Source organism: Helicoverpa armigera, chromosome 11, assembly GCF_030705265.1.
Source record: "Helicoverpa armigera isolate CAAS_96S chromosome 11, ASM3070526v1, whole genome shotgun sequence".
NCBI classification, from domain to species: domain Eukaryota; kingdom Metazoa; phylum Arthropoda; class Insecta; order Lepidoptera; family Noctuidae; genus Helicoverpa; species Helicoverpa armigera.
Window position 1 is genome coordinate 469,256 of NC_087130.1, and position 21,934 is coordinate 491,189.

The 21,934-nt window shown below is 36.9% G+C and overlaps 1 protein-coding gene across 3 annotated transcripts in view; it reads left to right on the forward strand.

Annotated features, from left to right (window-relative positions):
* LOC110375969 (frizzled-2) overlaps positions 1-21,934 on the forward strand; it is a 159,955-nt gene that overhangs the window by 117,237 nt on the left and 20,784 nt on the right. Inside the window, exon 1 of one of the 3 annotated variants that reach the window (XM_064036794.1) lies at positions 20,703-21,108. The exons of 1 other annotated variant lie outside the window; for it this stretch is intronic. The gene's annotated coding sequence lies outside the window, so the exon portion shown is untranslated. Of the gene's footprint in view, positions 1-20,702; positions 21,109-21,934 lie in introns of those variants that run through there. One more of the 3 variants, XM_064036793.1, reaches the window with a different exon arrangement.

Here is a 21,934-nt window from a genome sequence, read left to right on the forward strand (position 1 = left end):
TGAATTTGTAATGAAATGACAGTGTATTCGTTCGCAGAAAAAATATATACAATATCCCTTTTCATTCGAAAGCCCGTACAGACGATATCAATATCCTGCTGTATTAAGTGCCAATACCCTCTTAATAGTCCTCACGGAGTTCGCATAAACCCACGCAACAGTTTACAATGATTTAACATAAAAAACGCATTATTTAGCGTGCGGTACGCTATACGTTGTCGCGAACATTACGCTTGCACACCGCGCCGCGCGCTGCACCACCAATCGAATACTAATTACCATTACAAAAGTGAATAATTCATTTGTCGTGTGCATAATCACTCACCAATCTCCACTGAGCTTTGTGGCACAGCTTTTTCAAAAAAGGGGTGTCTCAAATTATCCTGGTCGGTTAGATTGGAAGCTAAGATCGTACGCATCTGTATTTTACTACGAAACTCGTTATAAACGCGAAAGTGAATGAAGTATTCGTATCGAATGCTGAATAATGATTGGCGATAATGTATCCCGTTTCAGCGATGTGGGTGTTTGCTTCCAAGTATGGGGAGATGGAAAGGGGAGCTTTCCTGCCTACTAAGTATCTGTCAGATCATTTTGATTGCTTTGGTTTTAACTCTAGTCTTTAAGCACATTGATTACAATACCAGTTCTCTTTGTAGTCTGTCAGGCTTCACTTGTTTCCGTATTTCATTTGTCGGTTGTTCTATAGAATAGTTGAAGCAGCTTGTATGCCAACTGATGCAACTTCACAACTACTAAGTCTGTACTCCAAGTTTTGAAACATCGACGTTGAAAGTAAAGTTTTGTAATAAACGGGAGCTTTTAACATAAACCTATAACCGATCGGTTGCGCCTTTCGCGAAATATTTTTGCAATAAAAATAAATATAATATGGCCGCCATTTTATTGTTGAACAATCGTTTCAGTGTATTTATAATGTAAATAAAAGCAGGACACAGGTTTTCCCACATACTTATCATTTTATTTATTCGCGGTGGCGTCGTTGTTCGTTCAATTTCGTTAATTGAGGCAGCAACAACACCAGTGTTGTTGATCTTTCATAAAAATATGAAACGTCCACTCCTGCCTGCTGTATTTATTTACTAAAGCTGCTGATGGAAGTGATTTTATTGCTACATGTGATGGTTTTAATTGAAAAGCCTGGGTCTCAGATACTGTTCAAAAAATTCAAATTAGCAATTTTAAATGTTTCGTATTTGGAAAATCAAACCCAGAGGAATATTTTTGAATAAAAGGAGAAATGAGTTAGACCGTCTCATAAAATATCAAAATAATAAATCCCTGAGAATGAAAAGTGGCGTTGAAAAGACAGATTTATGGCACTTCTAGTTATATAAACGGTTGCCAATCCACGGACGTTGTCTATAACATAATAAATAATGCATAAGCCAATTTATATTTATGTCTTATTAATATATAGTTTATTGACCCAATGAAAATCGCTTAGAAACGCTTCATAGTTTTATTGTGTTTAACTAAAACCGTTGCGAAGATGCGATGTTCAAAAAACCATATAATATCAGATCAATATAATTTTATAGCCGAGTCGTATAAATATCGCAGTTATGAAATGTAAACGATAGGAAAATAACAAGAAGCGTAGGATGAATGTTGTGAAACTTATATCAGTTCAATAGAAGACGTTAATAATATTATGTCCTTGTTAAACTACTTATGACTTCAGCGATTCAATATTGAAAAAAACATTTTTTTTGAGTTTTGATGAAGCCGGAAGATATTAACTGGAACTTCATGATTTTGGTTTTGAACTTTTAACGGACAAGAAAGAAAAATAGAAATCTTCTTAAATCTTCCCTTTGTCATCATCATCCCAGCCTTTACGTGTCCCCTGCTGAACATATAGCTTCCTCATTGATCTTCAAAAGGATAGGTACGAACCCGCCTGAGTCCAGGCGTCCTTTCCACACCATTTCAACCTGCCGAAATCTTTTATTATCTGACGGACAAAATCCGACTTATGATGATAGGTTTACCTAATCGTATAATGCCACTTTTAAAACTAAAACTTACATGAACCTCTCAAACTGTTTCTAGTATTGTTTGAAGCAAGTTACCATCCACAGTAAGGGATCACAAGTATGCGTTGTACAAACGTTTGTCTGTTTGTCTGTGTGCGCAGGCGGTCACTATCAACTGATTAAACAAACATGTTCGAAACTACACTTGATACATTGCAGCGTTTTGGAGAATTTGGGGAAGTGGAAATTAAATGAAAGTTTTTAAAAGCTCGTTTAATGTTAACTGTTCCTAAATTACAGTCTTTACGATATGACTAATATCCAGGGGTAGCAGTCATAATTAAGGCAAGGTACGATAAGTGACTAGTCTAAAGATACTTTATTATAAAAAGTAAAGATTAACTTCTATGTATGATAACGTATTTTTTATAGCTTTTTACTCAAAAGCTCTTCATTTTTACTACAAATTATAAAAAGCAGTTTCCATAAAAAGAAAATTAAACGTTGAAAATACATGGTGTGACTATCAATAAATATGTTAAATGAGTATAAACAGCAGCGAGTATGGCTGCTCAGTTAACTAGCCTGATGAATTTCAGCGCTGATTTCAATTCACTCGGAATCTGCCCGCGGTCGCCTGACAATCAGGCAGGAACTTCTGTTGCGTAAATCTGAAAATTAAGTGTCGCTGTTCATTATTTAATTTGTAAAACGGAGGTGTTTAAATTATGCATCTGTTTAAGCGATGATTATTTGTCCGGGACTATGTTTAATTCTGACTACATTGCCACAGCAAACTTTGCAACCAAACCTTACAGTTGATGAAGATTGGTTACAATTCTCACACCCAGATTGAATTCCATAAAAGTAAAAATCAAACGTTCTACTATCCTCGTGTGACATAGGCTATATTTTATCCGGGCACGGGAAAAGGTTCCCCCGAGACGCCGGTGCAAATGTGAGAAAAAGGCTGTAAAGAATATACTCAGTATATTCAATATTTAACACTATACACCAGTCGCAATATTAATAACATAACCTAAGATAACTGCACAAGCGCCCTGCATACCAGTTAACTTAAAAACTTTCAGCAACCGCACTCCAAACGTGAATATATCGGCATTATTTTCCGTACGGCACCGTGCTTGCGGCGCCGCTCCCGCTCCGTACGGCAATAACCGGTTTAATTGCGGCATAAATTATCGCCGGACGCCGGCACCGGCTACCGGGTGTGTGTACTTTGTTATACAATAAGCTTCCACTTAATGTGCTCAGATTTAGTCTTGTTATGGACTGCAGTGATGGCTTCGTTAAGTTTCGCGAGTTCCTGTGTTAGAATTAGTTGTCTTTAGTGAGGCTGTAGACTCCACTTCCTTAGCATCTTCAACCTAAACGTATGTTGTGTCCACTAAACGGAGTGTTTAGAATTCGACGAAAGTTTTTGGTAGCAAAAATAATATTCAAAATATTAAACAAAAAACATCGCCATAGGAATCAATATGACAAAAAAAAATACGAGAGCAAAATATTCCTATCAAACATTCAATAGAATCACTAATCCAGTCCAGTGATACCGTGATAGGCACTAGAAACAAACGAACGTTTTGCCCCAAAAAACATTTGGCAATTTTGAAACTAATCTGCGCACAAAGGTCGTTTGCAAGCGATCACGCGGAAATTAAGCGGTCGGTATGCGCCGCGACTAACGACGCGACCGACGCGGCACAAATCGCGCGACTAAAATGACGCACGCGCGACTGATCGCGTTAACACCCATTGCACAATGCCGTGGTGGTTTTGTACAGATGTTTTTACCTCGTTCTTCTGATTTACTTTTTGTGAAGAATGAGTGAAGAAAAACTGGTGTTTGCTATGTGTAAAGCCCAAGGAAAAACTACATGACGATTTTCTTTAAAATGTAGTAACAGAGCAAGCAATTACAGACTGTACCGAATGAATCAGACTTAAATGACAAAGGCCTGAAAATTCTAAGCGTCTTAGCAACACATTCCTTAACCTATTGATGAAGGAATTCAGAAAATGTACAGCTATTAATTCACCACAAATTCCACTCCCACCCGAACATGTCTAAACGTAATTTATTGAAATTTCAAAATAACAAGACGAAAAACTTTACCTAACCAACTCGCAACTAGCGCTATAAATCAACATGACACATGTCAATTTCCTGTTCCCATGTCGGCGCGGATAATCGGCGAAAATATCGAATATCTATTCGGAATACGTATCGATACATCGACAAATAAATACGAGTAGTGGTACAAACGTCCAGTGTGCACGCGGCCTACATAATTCATGAAGTGGTCAGCTGTGACTGCGGGACAAGCCGATATTGCAAGAGTTTTGGGTCCCGCCGAATTAAAAATGTACTACTTTGGTACTTTTGAATTGGAAGGTCCCACATTAAAATAGGGATTGAGAAGTTGTTCTGTACCGTTTGTTTGTTTGTCTATGTTAATGATTGGTAGCCGCTGCCCACGCTATGACTAAACGATACTAAACTAAGCTTTGTAATTTATTTATTCAGATAAGGGTGGAAAGGGACTGATTGTTCAAGTAGTTTTGTTGAAAGGTTCACTTTATTCATGCGGCTACTAGAAACTCGAGTTTCATCATAATGATCGATCACGATACCCTGGTAGACTTTTATTGGGACCCCATTACATATGGAATGAGCAGAGGAATGTATATTACATGAACTGAAGTAACCACAATATGCAATATTTTTACGAGCTCACGTATACATCTCTCCCCAATAAAATCCATCCCCTATAAAAGTCCAACGCAATAATCTACATATTCGTCGGCAGGTCGTCGAAACGGCACACATCAGCATATAACCGCTCTATTAGAATTCCAACTAATTGCTAGTTTGCAGTAAAACGGCTCATTACAATTCTGCCGACGCGAAGCTCCGCAGACGTGTCAATTCCACTAATTTGCAAATATATTATCGACAGCGGATGCTTTAGAGGACATTCAGCTATCATAAAGTAGTAACGTGGTTAGTTATATTTTATTCACTGAATAATGCATTAGTTTCGGATTAGGAGTTCAAGGCACTAATGAATAAGTTTTTCTAGGCGACCGTGCAATATTGGAGACACATCATCATTTACAAGTTCAGATCAGATAGATCGCGCATCTATTAAACTTAAAAACGTTATTTAATTATGCAATAAATCTTGACTTAATAAATAGAAGATGGCCACGATAACAAAATATACATAACGATATGTAGATTCGATCTCTATAGAAGTTTGCCGCCGAAATCTGACACTATTTATACAAAGTTAAGGCAGACGGTTTTATAGCCCAGGTGAGCTGGCTGATTAAAATATTTAAAGGTGCGTCTTCCAAAACAAGCGCGTGAAACTTACGAAAAACTAGGCACATTACTTATGGACTAGTTCAAATATCTGAGTCACTTTATGAAAGGTTATGCTCCATTAAACCATTCATCATCATATGCTGGAATACAAGGTCCCGAAAAATCTTTTGAATCATTAAAGGTCTTTGCATAAAATTTTCAGCCAGTAGGTATAATATTTATAAGAACTCGATTAATTGACTCCTTGCAGGTATGAGAGCCCATTGTAAGAAAAGCTACCATTAAGATCGTCTTAAGCTTAACGCAAACTCTGAACATTATACTGGCGGGTGCTTGTGACACCGGAGCGAAGCAACCTTATAACTTAAGCATTATTATGTCATTATTAAATGTTAAATACACGTACACAGTCAGCTACATAAACTTTTTGATTCCTGAAATAGGATTCAAATCAGAACAGGCATGATAAGCTTGTTCTTTCTAGAATGTATTGATGACTCATTCTCGGTACTATCTGCATATGATAGATTTGTTTCTGCGTTTGAAGTTTGCTTCTAAATCTGTGTTTGAACTTACATTAAGATGTTTTCAATTGAGATGCAAAATACACAAGAGAAAAACCTTTTCTAATTCATGCATCATTCAATTCATTTTTTTTTTTTATTGATTTTGAATTTTTGATATACATATAAGATGTTTGTAGTGTATATTGTCGTAAACGCCGAGGTGTTAATGTTTGCCCCTATTTGCATATTAATATGAAGCATCTCGTTCGTTGGTCCGTTCACCCCGATCAACTATTACTTTATTGGTTGTTTGTATATTTTAGCATATTATTAGTAAAAGGCAGTAGTATAACCTATTGAGGTGAGTTATTGAGAATGGATGTTGTTATTGAGGTGGATTGCTTTATTGAAATGTTACTTATTGAATGGGATACCAATATAATAGCCCTGTTAACAATTTTATATGCTTCTCATTGCTAAGCCACAACAATATGCGAATGTTATCAAAATTCCTTCTAGCTACTGCTTACAAGAAAGTAATAGCCTTTTGCACGGAATTTTGAAATATAGCCGCCCAGTTTTTCTTATTAAAAGCTTCAATCGATATTTATAAAAGTTGAAACCAATTCCCTGCAAAGATAGGCACGTATTTTCAATCGTTTTTACATATTCGGTGTATAAATCTCTCGATCATACAGAGCGTATCGTGCGTAGGAGCGCAAATAAAACACGATCGCGTCGTGTGCCGTAAATAATGTGAGGTTTCGATTACTATCCGCCGGTACAACGCCTCGCGCAGGCTCCTGCTGTGTGCTGCTAGCCTGGTACCAGGGACGTTTAGATATCACGATACGACCACCAATTTTTGAGCTTTTGGTAGTTTATGAAAACAGGGATATTTGTAGGAAATACTAAGGATATTAAAATATCTCTGCAAGATTTTTTTAACCGACTTCGAAAAAGTAGATTTCAATTCGTCGAAATCTTTTTTTACACTACATCTATCTCAATAGATTAAGTTGACATAATATACGCGTTTGAAGCAAATGTTTGTGGTTATGAAACTATGTAAAAGCTTTTCATTAAAAAAAAAATTATCAGTCGTCCACAGTCGTACAGTATAAACCCCACTCATAACTTATGACAAAATTATTAAAGTATAAATAAATTAAATTATCTCCGTCCAACGCCCGACCCGGCCGTACGATCGTTAAATAATTCAATTGAACATCATTTCTACATGATATTGCCGTATTGGTTTGTATAAAAATGTTAAAATCCTCACTTGTGCGTGTGAAAGATTGCGCAGGAAGATAGGTAGGTGAGGTACGGCCACACAGGCGCGGGCGCAGGTATCTTGAATGGCGAGCGGATGACATTACATTCATTATTTGGGATCTTAATTAAAATGCTTTGGGTAGTGTGAAACGTTTCGTGTGCCTGTCGCCAAGGTAATCTGATACTACTTGAGTTTTATGTCGTGTTTTCAATGAGCTGCTTAAATGAAATTGCTTTCATAATGTTCTTTTGTTTATTAATATTAATATGGCTTGCAAAATACCAAGGTAAACCTTAAAAAAAAATTACAACCAGTCAATATAACTCGCTACTAAATAAAGATTTCGAAAAGCATTCACTGTATGGCCCGAGCAAAGGAAACATTACTTCTAATAGCTGTTAAAGCTACCGGTTGTCTGTACAAATATAAACGCAACTTAACAGCCCGAACACGCAACACTATAATTTATAACCGTCATAAAACATGATATATTTTTTAGTGCAGTTAAACTTGCAAATCGCATTCATAGACGTGGAAGATTTATCTAACATATCAAGTAATAATTTACATGTAAATACGCGGGGGTTCGGCTTGCGCCCGCGCACTGAATCAACCGCCCACCTCGAGCACATTATTGTTTATAATTGTCTAGACACGCGACTCGCGATGTAGGCGCATTCCCAATTATAATAACTAGATAGGATTTCTTGAGTAATTGTTTAATTAGCAAATAAATATATGCTTCGCAAAATCAAGTTGACGAGTTTAACGAGGTTTTTATGTAGCTGTTGTGTGAAGTGTCAGTTGCTTTTAAATTAAGAACCACTCCTGCGCATGTTTCTTGGAATATGTCTGCAATCGTGATCAGAAAAACTTACAACTTTTGCAGATATATGTTTTGATCAGATCATCTTTTGTTTCAGCTTAACTAATGTAAAGACCAGATCAACTGGTTTTTAGATTTCAGAATTTTATTACATTGATGATACAAGATCTCAGAATTTGAAGTTGTCTCTTTTAACGAGCTGACTCACACGGCAAGTGCTGGAAAATACGACCCACCAAAAACATTAAATGTAAAAAAATGCCAAGTCTCTCGATGCAGTCTTTCCATCGTAAAAAGTTTTGAGATCTCATAGAAGCCAAGTCCTATTCAAAATATTTTGTAGTTATAAATCAACATTTAGTAATTGTATCAATAGTTTTCTTTTTATTATAATTATAGTGACTTGGCAATGAGCACAAATTAAAAGCTGCTTGCTGCCTGGAATTATGTGCAAATGTTACTGACGAGACCAGTGATCAGATTATTTGTTATGTGTGAATCATGATGGTCACTACCTAGATCTAGACCTAGATAGGTCATCTTGGTGCAAAATTTGAAGTTTCTAAGTCTGCTAGAAGTACCTTAGATTTTTGATGATCTGTCAGTGAATCAGTGAGTCAGTGAGTGACAAAATGGTGTAACTTTGATCGACCGTAACTCCTAAACTATTAATTCAATTGGCATGTAATTTCGAACTTAAGCTTGTTCTTATGCCTACTATTATTCACCGAAAACCTAAACTCCTAGCTTTATCCACGTCGAAGATATAGGGGGGGCGAAACAGCCGCGAATCGCTTCGAGAAAAGATGGTACGGCCGTGCCCGTTTTGCTCGAGACTTGGCTGGGGCACTGCCGTGCCCCCAGATCATTTTTTTTAAAGAGTTTGACACAACTTTTCCTGTGTCTAAAATACATAATTTAAGTCATAAAACCCCGATCTTGCAACACTTACTCGCAATATCAAAGGTGCACTAGTCCCCTATTCACGTGTCCATATAATAAGCATTGTTTAACATTGATGCTAATGTTACACAACAATCTAAAAAAGGCGATCTTGTCAAAACAAACTCGATATTAATAACATACTTACAAGTCGTAAATAGAGAACCACCCACACTAGAAGTTCCATAATTAATGTAAGAGAGTCCTTATATTATTCAATATAGCACTCGTTAACCTTATAGAATTAGAATAATAGCTATTTAAAACTTTTTGGGAAATTATATGATCAATATTTCGTGTTTTATGGATTAATTTTATAATTTGATCTGATTTTAAATGACTATCAGATCTTAGTCATTTGGAAATGGTTAAAGATTAAGATAAAGATCGAAAATATATACGATATAAATATTAATAAATGTAAGATGTTTTCATCATAACGACCAGAATGAAAAGATTTGACATAATATCCTACTTAGCCTCATTTGGAACTACCGCTACCGTGACGTCTTAGTTTTTTGGAGATTGCTAAAGATTAAAGATTTCAAAGATAACAAGAATATCGCATTAAACCAACGTTTATAATCAACCCGCGTTATTCAGAAAGACTGAAAAGTTTTTCTAGTTTTATACTATGTAAGTACATATGTTAACAAGGGACGTGACTACTAATCAATGGCGAACACCATAGGAATGCTAAATAATACAATCAGTGCCTCTTAAAGTCATGTCTAATGTAAAATAGAATGTTGATATTATAATTGGTTGATCTGGCGCGAGTGTCGGGTCAGAGGGGCGGACTTGCGAAATGCTCCAGTACACTCTTGCGCATGTCTAATGTTGTTAGTGCCCGTATTCTTTGATTTAGGGTAACCACCATCAAAGAAAAATATTATTAAACTATTACTTTTCAGTTTATATGTACTTTCCAAGTATATCTTAGACACCAATGACTGTGTTTCGGATAGCACTTTAAACTTGGCAGTCGTTACGGGTAGTCAGAAGCCAGTAAGTCTGACGCCAGTCTAACCAAGGGGTATCGGGTTGCCCGGGTAACTGGGTTGAGGAGGTCAGATAGGCTGTCGCTCCTTGTAAAGCACTGGTACTCAGCTGAATCCGGTTAGACTGGAAGCCGACCCCAACATAGTTTGGAAAAGGTTCGGGAGATGATGACAATATTACTCATATCGGTTTACATATCCAATAATTCAGCAAACAAATTCAATAACAACTGTGTGAAATGACCACGTTATTCACTGTTTGACAGTTGAAATCAACTGTGAAACAAAATACAGTGTGCAATTAATTATCGCAGCCATTAAAGGGTTCAACAAAACTAATAAATGGGCTCTCTCGTTCGTGACAAATGCTCAGTGTTGCCATAACAATAATGTGGTGAGCTACATGCCGATACAATAACGATTGATTACCTTTGCCACGGTTTATATTGATTTATTTCTCGATTGTGCTAATGTTTATTACTATACTGACTGAAAACACTGTACCGTTTGTATTTCTGAACAGAAATAGATTCTGGAAGGATATTTTTAGCTTTCTGAACTTGGCATCTTTTTGAGAATTTATGAAACCATTTTACCACGGCGAATATGAGCAAAAACATGGTTTTATCAGGTATTTTTTTATCAAACTTTCAATAAGGTATACGAGGAAGTATTTTCTAATCTTCCTTACATATCCAGTAGGCAGCCCTATAACGTGCGCACGCGCAACTAGTTCAAGGTTGGCACAAGAATGCGGCCCGTATGCCGCGCTCGCTAATTTGGTCAGACTATTGCCTTACATGGCGATCGCGATTGTTCGGGGAGAGATTAGAGCGAGGTGATTTATTAAATACTAGCTTTCCGCCCGCGGCTTCGCCCGCGTGGAATTCGGTTATATTGCGGTATAAATCACAACTATAAGAAAACTTCTCATTCCCACGGAAAAATCTAAGAAGCGCGATGTAACGCTGGATACGATTAGTTGTTAAACCAAAACTGAATGGTACACTATATTATACGTTTTCCCTTGTGGAGCAAAAACATGCAGATTTTGGGCACTGAAAACCCGGGAACACGCTACATAGAGCTGACCATGCGAAAAACAATGTTTTTCTAAGTGTACTCCAGCAACCCTTAGAATTTGGCCTTGTGCTTTATTAATGGTCATTGCAAATGAAACCCTTATAGGAAATTGTAGTCTTTTAAATTGAAATGGGAGGTCGGTTGGAATAATCGGAATCCGAGGAATGAGTACACTTTTATCCTTTGCTGCGCCAGTTAAAATAGTGGCTGTAATAATGTTCCGCCCAAGCTGAGTGACACGCAGCCTGGTACCATTACACAGTCTAGGGGCATCGAGATTACGCATGAGCTTTAGCTTCTAAATTTATATGTTCATATTCGTTTGCAATATATAAGTAGATGTAAAAAAAAACAGTTTAGACGATTAAACAAATTGTACATCATCCCTCGGGAATTCCTCATTTTCGGGGATTCATTATCGTATCATTTAGCTTCTTTTACATGTTTATATTCGTTTGCAATATATTACCTTGTTTTAAACGACACACAGCGCCATCTACAATCCATCCATCAAGCAAACAATATTTTTGTTTTCCCTCGGGAATATCTATTTCTTTCGGGATAAAAAGTACCCTATTATTTAATCCGGACTTCTAACTTTACGTCTGCAAAATTTCAAAGCAATCGGTTCAGTAGTTACGGCGTGAAAGCGGAACAAACAAACAAACTCACTTTCCGATTTATAATATTAGTAAGGATGCAAGTTTCCTTGTAGTGTACTTGTTAATTGTCTGTATTGTGCAGGAGAAGTTATGCTGTTTCTAGATCATTCTTCGTTCATATATTAAGTTTTTAAGGGACCCATACTCGGACTCATTAGAGATGAGACATTACGTACGACATTATGTACTAGCACAGTCATGTTTTAGTATTCCATTTCCATATAAAAGAATAGAAATGAGTTTTGCTCTGAAGCCGAACTCAATTCATCTTAATTGCGTTGGCTCAGAATGCGATAAACGACATAAAACTCATTAAGTATTCCCCAAAATTGGCCAGCCTAAAAACTAGGATATTGCGGTCCACTGTTTGCTGAACGGAGGTCAAACGGCACCATATGAGCTCCTACATACTAAATTGCATCCTGTATTAACTGGCACCAAACCCACTATGTCGAAACTCGCTGCAGGGCACACGAAATACTTATACCTATGATTTACAAATACGAACTCGTTAGTTGGACAATACATAACGTTCAATTAAATTGTTATGTAAATACAGTTGGTAATAGTTGAGCAACATTACGACGTATACAAATGTCGCCATTCTCTGCGCGCGCGCAAAAACTGATCCAATTCCGTATATGGACTTCCTAATGTATTTCTATGTACTCATATAGCTAAAGAGTATATGTTTGTTTGTACACGCCAATCTACTTCCAATCGAGTAATATTATTTTTGCAGGCCCTTTTACATCATGTTATGATCGTCAAAAGTCGACTTCTCATGAAATAAGTTTCCCTCTCTGAAGTCTACTATTTATACCTACGTTCTTCGAAAATTTTGACTGCTTTGGATTCCCTATTAGGCACATTCAGAACAACAATGTTACAACAATGTTGTTGAAGTATGAAGGCTTGACGAATTAATGCATTGCAACAAGAGCCTTTAGCAGGTGAAACCGCGGATCATCGCCAGTGTAAACTACATAGCTACACTGTGGTTCTTGTTAGCCAGCTGTGTAGACTGAAACAGAATTAGGGAAATGCATGATTACCGTGTTAAGACAGGTTTCCTGTTGCCACTTGCCACAATTGTAGTCTTTATGATGGATGACGAAAATACTGGCATAAACGGTACGATGACTAGGATCGCTAAATTGTAATAAGGCAGGTCTAAAACTAGATTCATCTAGTCTAGTTAGTAAGCCTGAGTTTGTAAACTATGCAGCAAATATTTACTCAAATTATAAAGCTTGTTCGTTTGCTTGACCGTGCTAATCATAGGTCCCATTTCATTTGAAGTCTTTAAGCGCTAGACACCTTTTTATCTTGATTTATAGGCTACTTCATTTCTCCAAGTGCGTGAAGTTGTTCCCACAAAACGCGATTGAAACAAAGCTAGTATGTTTTAACAATTTTTGTGTGTACATTCAATCTGGAATTAGTCATCTATCATGAGTCAAATAATAATTAGCGTATGAACTACAATAGAGATCATATTTCATTTGTCATCGCATGCCTACACTCGCTGAACAAAAACTATCAAATCAACTGTCATTTTGACACCTATGATATGAAATCAAGCATAACTAGAAACAGTTGGACGTAAAGTATCAATATTGTAGCTGCGGTCTATAACGGGTTGGAGTCCCGGTCGCTCACGGGTATAACTTACGGTAACGTGATATGTATAGTTTTTGTTAAGTAAGAAACTATGAGCATTCATGTGACGGGGTGGTCTTCTATTCTCATAATAAAGTTTTAAAGATAGTGTGTCCGATCTTCTTCTGTTTTGTGAAGCTAATGTCATATTTCCTAAAAAATATAACTGCTGTGTCAGATTTCTTGAGCGTAAACTGAGCCTATGAAAGCATAAATAAAGAATGTTTAGCAGGGATATCAGTATCTTTTAGTGTTTATTAGTCAATAGCTTATCCTGTTCCGAGGGAACTCTTTCCCGCTCCCAGATAGACTAGCAGACACAGATGTCAGGCAGAAGTCACTTTCACATTTATAATAACAGTATAGATTTACTTCTAAGTACTGATAAAATACCTAGAACTTTAGTGTGAACTGGTAGAGGGCTTGTAGACATTATTCCTTCACACAGAGTCTTGTTTGTCGTCTAGACACGTAGTGTAACCGATATCTCTGGAACACTCATAGTTTCGAGAAATGCGATGAGAAATGTTCTATTTTATGACGTAATGCATGATACGTACCTACCGCACTTCGTTCTTGTAGGATTCAAATTAATAACATCTGTATGTAACACTAGCTGTTTCCTGTAGTTTCACGCGCGTCTCGTGGAAGGTACTTCCCGTACCCAGATACCAGATATAATAAATAACCTAGGCATTTTACTATGGGATAACGTATCTTTCCAACAGTGAAAGAACTTTTTAAATGAGCTTAATAGTTTCGTAGCCTCTAGGCTACAATAAACAAACAAAAATGTTATATTAATTCCTTAATTTGGTATCATACGACCAGCAAAACCAAAAAAAGCCAATTGAACACAAAATTATTAACAACGAAATATATTTTACACCAGGCTTCTGAAATAAGAACAAAATACATACAACCTCCCCGAATGGACGCAAGTTAGGCCCTCTCAAAAGCTTTTAAACAAATAGAAGTCAAACTGTCATCCGAAATACCTGAAACTGCCGGACCCTAAGGGTGGCGGATTAAATCCTACGTCACGCGGTAACTCCGACAGCAAAGTAAAAACGAATAGACAAAAGGTTGACTACGGAACGAAAATGAAGCTCTCGGAACAAACTGTTATTCGAATGATCGCTTCATATCAACTTGGACATAACTAAATACATAACTAGTAAATTTCAGCGATCCTGATCCAAAAGCAAATATTTGTGATCGATCCACCTGTTTACAAAATTATTACAATAATTTTAAATATCCACTATGTTTAAGTACCTAATTAAGTCGTTAGTAGTCTAGTTATCCAGTAAATATGACTAATTATTAAAAAAAGAACTTGGGCCTTCTGTGTAATCCCTGTTTACGTAGATATCGTTATCGCAAGCCTATCTGTCGCTAGGCGGATTACGCAGGTACGCTTAAAATCAACGGATATTAAAATATGTTAAACACATTTTCATAGAATTTGATAGTTTGAACATTTGAGATCGGTTTTAGATAAGACAAGAACATATGTATCTGATTACGTTTAAAGCTGTTAAGATTTTATCGGAAATGTCAATTTTAAATATGTATGTACAGTAGAATTCATATATAACGACTTCGCTTATAACAACTAATCGGTTTTAGCGACGATAATCTTTACTCAAGTTAGGTTTCGTATATAGGTACTAAGACAATATAACCGTTTAGTGCGACTCCGGTTTAAGCGACCAACTGCTTATAGCGACCAATATTTATTATAATACGTCCGGTTAAAACGACCTCTACAAACATTCTAAAACCAAAATAAGCCAAATCGGTCCAGCCATTCCGGAGTTTTAGTCAGACTAACGAACAGCAATTCATTTTTATATATAAGACTAGCTGACCCAACAAACTTCGTATCGTTTAAACCTTCCCTGGACCTCTACGAACATTTTAAAACCAAAATAAGCCAAATCGGTCCAGCCATTCTCGAGTTTTAGTGAGACTAACGAACATCAATTCATTTTTATATATAAGAAGATAATAATATGTATTCATAAATTAATAAGTTATGTATGTATGTACAAGTTAAGTTATGTACTTAAGAAATAATCCATCCGTTTTGTGCGTCGTCCGGTTAGTACGACATAGTATCGTCGGTCCCTTGAAGGTCGTTATATCCGGATTCTACTGTATTTCCAAAAATATTGATAGAAGGACTCGGAATAATTCATTGGTCAGTATTTTTTAACATATCTACATATTTAATAAATTATCCTAAGAACTTTAAAATATTCAAATATACCATAGAGTTATAAGCATAACATTTACAAGGTATTGATTGGCTATTAAGCACATTTCGCCGTGGATTTAATGCACCGTGGTTTATATGTGAGCATTCAATTAAAAATAGAAAGCTTCTTCCATTTATAACTAATCTGCTGTGAAAGGTTGACTGCAAATGAAAAACGAGATCAAAATAAATGGATTTTCCATTACTAATTCATAGTTTTTTTTTTATTTATAAATTTATATTCCCGTAAATTGAGAATATAAAATCTAGGCACTAATAAACCATGCAGGTTAAAGCTGTGTAGGGCGAACTAACGCAAAGCTTACAGATTAAACGCTCAACACACTTACATGCGGGTACTTTCTAAACCGAAATACTAAAACAATGGAATACCAGCTAAAACTACAGTCGAATAAATAATCCTATCCACAATAGCAACAATAGGTATAATATAAGCAATAGGACGTATTTGAATAACGGTGCAAAGATTAACTCCTGTCGGCTCGCGGCTGTCCCGCCTAATTTATAGTCTGTGGTCCCGTATGCTGCTGTCTCTTTTTATGTCGTATTGTTTTAGGCGGAATGATCAATGCCTTTATTGCTTTGTGGATTAAAAAGTAAAGGTGACGCGCTGAAATTTGTTTTAGACTGCGATTAATTTGTAATTTAACTATAGATTTCTTCATAAAAGCAGACAAAATGTTCTCTCATTTCTCAGTTCTACAATGAACTGAATATAGAATTGATACACTTTCGAAATTGCGAAGTCTATTACTGTCCGTCATCGGGGATTTAATCCAATCATTGGCAATGAGCACGTAGGCGTAGCAATTAATTCAACAATTGCAAATGCTATCACCATTTTCCGCTGTAGCCTTTTATTAAAAGCATTATTCAAAGAGCTTTTAGAGGAATCAAACCTATTTTGTAACTTGTGAGCACAATTTTTTTTAGTTCGAAATTCGAATGGAGTCTTTCCACACCATAGACTAAACTTAGAACTTCTAAAACAAAGGTTACAATAAAAATAGAAGTACCAAAACAATTACTCGCTATTAAAATAGCAACAAATCATATTTAACTAGCTCAGGCCGCGGCGTCGGCTGCCATAACTCTCGTTAGGAACACGGAGCTAATGGCTTATTGAAACCATATTGTTCGTGAATAACGAGCTGGCTCAGGGCGGCGATTTACTAGGATTTAACATCTGTTCTCCTAATCCCTCGGCTTCCGATAAATATCGAACTGAGCACGGATTGTGACTTTCACGATACTCATTATGAAAATATTATCGTACATAAATATCATTTAAACTTTAGTTGGAGCTCCAAAATGTTTTTAGTATGATATTTTTTTTTTAAGCTTATTTTATCATATCACCCAATTGCCGTCCACTGCAGAACGTAGGCCTCCCCCAACGAATCTATGGTTTGTGGTCCTCAAAATATCACAATGCCCAACAACGCCACTTCCTATAAAAATAATATTTTATCGAGAATCCAGAAGTGAACTGTCCCGCAACATGCGTGTCTGTTGAGATAAAAAGAATTATCTATTCAGCTTCCTTATTTTATAATTGGACCAAAGCTCTAATCTGCATTAGTTATCAATGCGAAACGGATACCATATATCGCGGAAGCGTAGCAAAAACTGTTTTGAAACTAATTTCATTTGTCTTCAATTTACTGACTTATGAAACGAATTGTGTTCACGCAAAGATAACGCAGTCATTAACCTAATATTGCGAAGTTGGATTAACCATTTCAGGAAAAGTGCATTTTTTATTTTAAACTCAGAATTAAAATCGACTCGAACACTAGCTAATAACCTATACTTAGGTATTTCTTAGAAAATAAACCGTATGCTGTAGGCTATTATTTTTCACACGCTTCACAAAAGTACTGGCTTCGAAGCTTAACTTATTTCCACGGAACCATTAAGGCGATTACAAAAATTCACTTCTTATAAGCACTTTAATCAAATAGCGTGTATCGTATTTCGCCGTCCAGTGTAGTGCACGGCCCACCTTCCCATTGTGTCCCAGCATGCCACATGCACGCTGTGTACATAATGGCCGTTTGTTTGCCATCGAGTGCACGCCGTATTCCTCGGTAAGCAAGCGACCTACTACTACCTATCATGTCCTGGTACTCGTGGCAACTTTTTGTTTTTGTTCCGCTTGCTTTTTGGATATTTTTCTTTTGTAAACAGAAAGGTTTTTGACAGCTTCATATTTCTGTCCATGTTTGTGTCCTAGGGCCGTTATTAAGTAGACAACGTTTACTGCGGTAAGTTATACCTTAGTCTTATGACACTTCACCTCCAAGTAACCTGAGTAGGACTTGTTACAAATACACAATTTATGTTCTCTGATAAGGTGCAGCAACAGAATGGCTGTTATATTAATTTAATAACAAAACAATTTCCAAAGTCGATACCTCGAACACGGGGCCAAGCTCACTAAATATCTAGAACAGTCAGTAAAATTATGTATGAACCATTTAGCGGTTGCGCCACGAGCCGCGATCGAATCTTATTAGAATCACAACACAATCTATCGTTCACTATAATGGCCGATGTAATTTGTAACAATAAATATTGCTACCATAAATAAACGTGGCGATTTATTATAAAAATAACACAGATAACGTAGGTATAATGAGTTCGTTGGTGCACATTACTGCAGGACGATATTACGCGATAACCGAGCAAATCGTTTGATTTAATTGACGTCCATAATGTTTTTATTGAACTTTTTATTAGTTTGTTGTTTCATATCTGACACATTCATTAATGTTGTTGCTATCGTTCGACCACCTGTGATGAGATAACAGAGGAAAAGCAAAAACCACTGCAGAAACCTAAATAACCCATTGAGTTATAAAATATAATATTACCTAGATGCGGTGACTCCTAAAATGCCAGTACTTTAATTAAACTTTGTAGATCGTAACACAGAAAATCAACTCACTTATATGCAAGTTCTCAAAACTACACCCAAGTGAGTTTAGTAAAACCAGTATTTGTTTTTATGATCTAGAATTCCGTTCGTTATTAACATAAAACCTCATAAAAGTTTTTATTGTTTTTTATTGTAATACGTTCTCAGATTTAGTCTAGACTCAGAACGGGCTTAGCATTGTAATGAAAGCGACGGAGGTCATATTCATTTATTATCGTTACTGTCGAATGTGGTTAAACTTTTTCTCAGTTATTCTAACCTTTTTCGAGCAGTTTTTTCACCCCTTTAAGCGATGTACGGAACTTTTCAGTTGAACCATATGTATACCTACGGATTATGATAAGCGGAGTAAAGATATAAATAGCTTTTATCTATTAACAACATATGTGAGTGATAAAAAAGGACTGAAATGCATTGGGACATTGACATTGTCAGTCTATGCAGTAGCCCTATTTGTAAACGTCTGGTGTCGAGGAATTGATTTCCAGTTTTCTTTGAATGTTTTGTAGAGCGATTTCATCTAGTATTTTTATTCTCAATAGAATCGCCATCAAAAGCTTACGGTTCGTTATTGTTCTTATTAAAATACAATAAGTACTGAAAATTACAATAATACAATAAGTACTGTAAACTGAAGGAGAGCACCTACATATTTACCACAGATTATATAATAAATAGATAAGTGATGCTTCTCTTTAGTCATTGATGTTAAAAAAGTAACAAACACGATGCATTTTTTATAGGCTGCGTTCTATCACCCAATATTTTTCTATCGGCCGTCACTATAATTGATTTAAGGCGCTCACCACACTATAAATCAGCTTTTATCTGCCCTTATCGCGCCCACTCCATTGTTTATGGTCGCGACTATCATCTATCATATACCATAGACTAAGCTTGTTTATGCTAGCGCCATCACCATTTATTAATTAATTATTAAGATGCAGTCGGTGATAACGTTGCTCGTTGAAATTGGCTTCTGTGTTGATTTTGTGAAAGCAATTAACACAGTTTTGTTTTAAATAAGCTTAGTAGGCGAACCCGAGGCAAATGACACACTATATTCTGCGTTAGAGCCTAACTAAAGGAACCAGAATAATGTTTTCAACATTTATTAAAGGTATAAGTAGATTAATCCGCTTAATCCAGCATAAGCTACTTAATCCTTGCTAGTATAATAAATGCGAAAATGTCTGATAAACTTAAAATAACTAAATAAATGGTTATTTCTGGACACACAAGAAATATGATTCACATATTTTCAAAGAATGCTTAACTAAATATTCAAATAAAGTAACGAGAAGTTTGCAAGTATAAACTTGGTTATTTAGGCCACACGTCGACTCTTTGTTTTATTCCTACAAGGAGATTTGGCACCCAGCCGGATTACAATGACGAATTGTTGGCCCTCTTTCACAGATTCCAGTTTAGTGTGCGTGGTTCCTAATACGGTCAACACAACGCGAAAAATGGCGACTTTATCCCAAGATAATCTATTCGAATGTTAACTTTTCCCACTAAAGTAAATGGACAGATACAATCTCGTCCTATAATTCCCGTTTTAAACGCGTTTACGTCTACCGGCGCCCGAACATTTTCCTTTATTCTCGTCCAAAGGCATGAGGAATCGAGAATGAGTTCATCTACTTACTGATCGACCCTCTGATAGAATCTATCCGAGTGCCTCCGCAAACTTTAATCGATTTTCATTCGTGATTACAAGCCCAATTCGTGATTTAATAGAATTTTTACATTTACACAGCTCTGCGTTTCGTTTCAGAAAACGAGCATTTTTCCGCGACGTTAAGGAACGCGATGCACAGGCACACATTAATTTCCGTCACGTTGGAAACGGCAAACAGGAGGTGGGAAAATTTAAAATGCCTAAAGTGGATTCGCGTAAATTGATTCCGGACATCGAAGGAATACGACGAGTAGGAGAGTAAATGTTTGACGGGAAATAATTTGAAAACGTTTTCCTAATTTATAAGGAGGCGGGCGGACGTTTACCGTAGCCCGCCCCGTGCTCACCCACGTAATTATTTTTGTAAAAAAAAAACTCCTCAGAGAAAACCTACTAGCGCCATCTAGCGACAAAATTCGATGTTTAGCGTCCTCGGTCCTTGCCCCGCGCGCGTACCCCTCGCGCTCCCTCTTCGAAGAGAAGCGAACTCCGTTCATTCACTCATCCATCAGTCCCGCTCCGCGCGCCGCGGCGTTCATACGTGTTTAGTCCGCGTTTGATTTACGTAAACCCGATATTGTTTCAAACATACGCTCAGCTGATCTGTGACAATAAGTTCGTATACCGACTACAACAGCAAAACGGACAAGCAACATAGTGAACTCGTGTGTGTTAACTAAAAACCGGACTGTTATCGAAAATATCTCGACGTTGAATGTAAAAATATACGGCGTCGCCTGAGACCCTTCGCACCGCGTGTGACTGATCGATATTTTAAATGATAACATGGATTCAATTAGGTGTTGTTTAAGAAGACGGTGAAGTAAACAGTGCAGTGAGAGTGTAGTGACGACGCCGCCTGGCGCCCCGGCTTGCTCGGCGGTAGGTAACCTATCTGCTATTGATTCAATGTCGATGTATTTACGTATGCAGGTATTTCAGATAACGCGTTTGGGATTTGTTTTGAGGCGATAAGTGTCCGTTTACGAGATATCACCGGTGTTCAGTACAGGCACGGCCGGCTGCAGTTCCGATGCATGATTTATCTAAGTATAGACTAGACGGCGACCGTTATGTACCTACCAAACACGACTTAGGCTTGTTATAATCTGGTCTAGATAACCTACATTACCTGTGTGGACTACATCTCGCTAACATTCATGTTCTATAAATCAATCTCGTGTGCAGGGTAATAAACACATTAAAGTTACGATATAAATAATCATTGTAATATCACCCTAACTAATTGTACATTATGCGATCAAATTTATGACCGAGGCCCGACCACAAAATACATAGGTACAGAAGTCAATCTACATACAAAGCGCGTTCGAGTCACGCAGACACAGGTGTCTATGTGTGCGTGTTCACAGACGCGCTGTCTCAAAACAACTCAAAACAGTGCGAGCGCGGCTGCCGTTTTCTTGAGATACGCGCGGCACACACAAGGTAGATAAATGTGCACGCGTTGTGATATCTTACTGTAATTTGATTTTTAATTTTAATAACAAAAGAAAAAGTAATAACAAAAATGTCGTATTGTAACTGTTCAGTGGTCGGTTGTTTTAATACAATAATAAACAGTGAACTGTCGTTTTTTAGCCTGCCGGTTGATTCGGAGGGGTAAGTACCTATAGTATGTAATGTACCTACTTATTTTCTTATATTTCGATGGTTCGTTTAATAAACGCAGTAGGTACAATTAGGTGGGC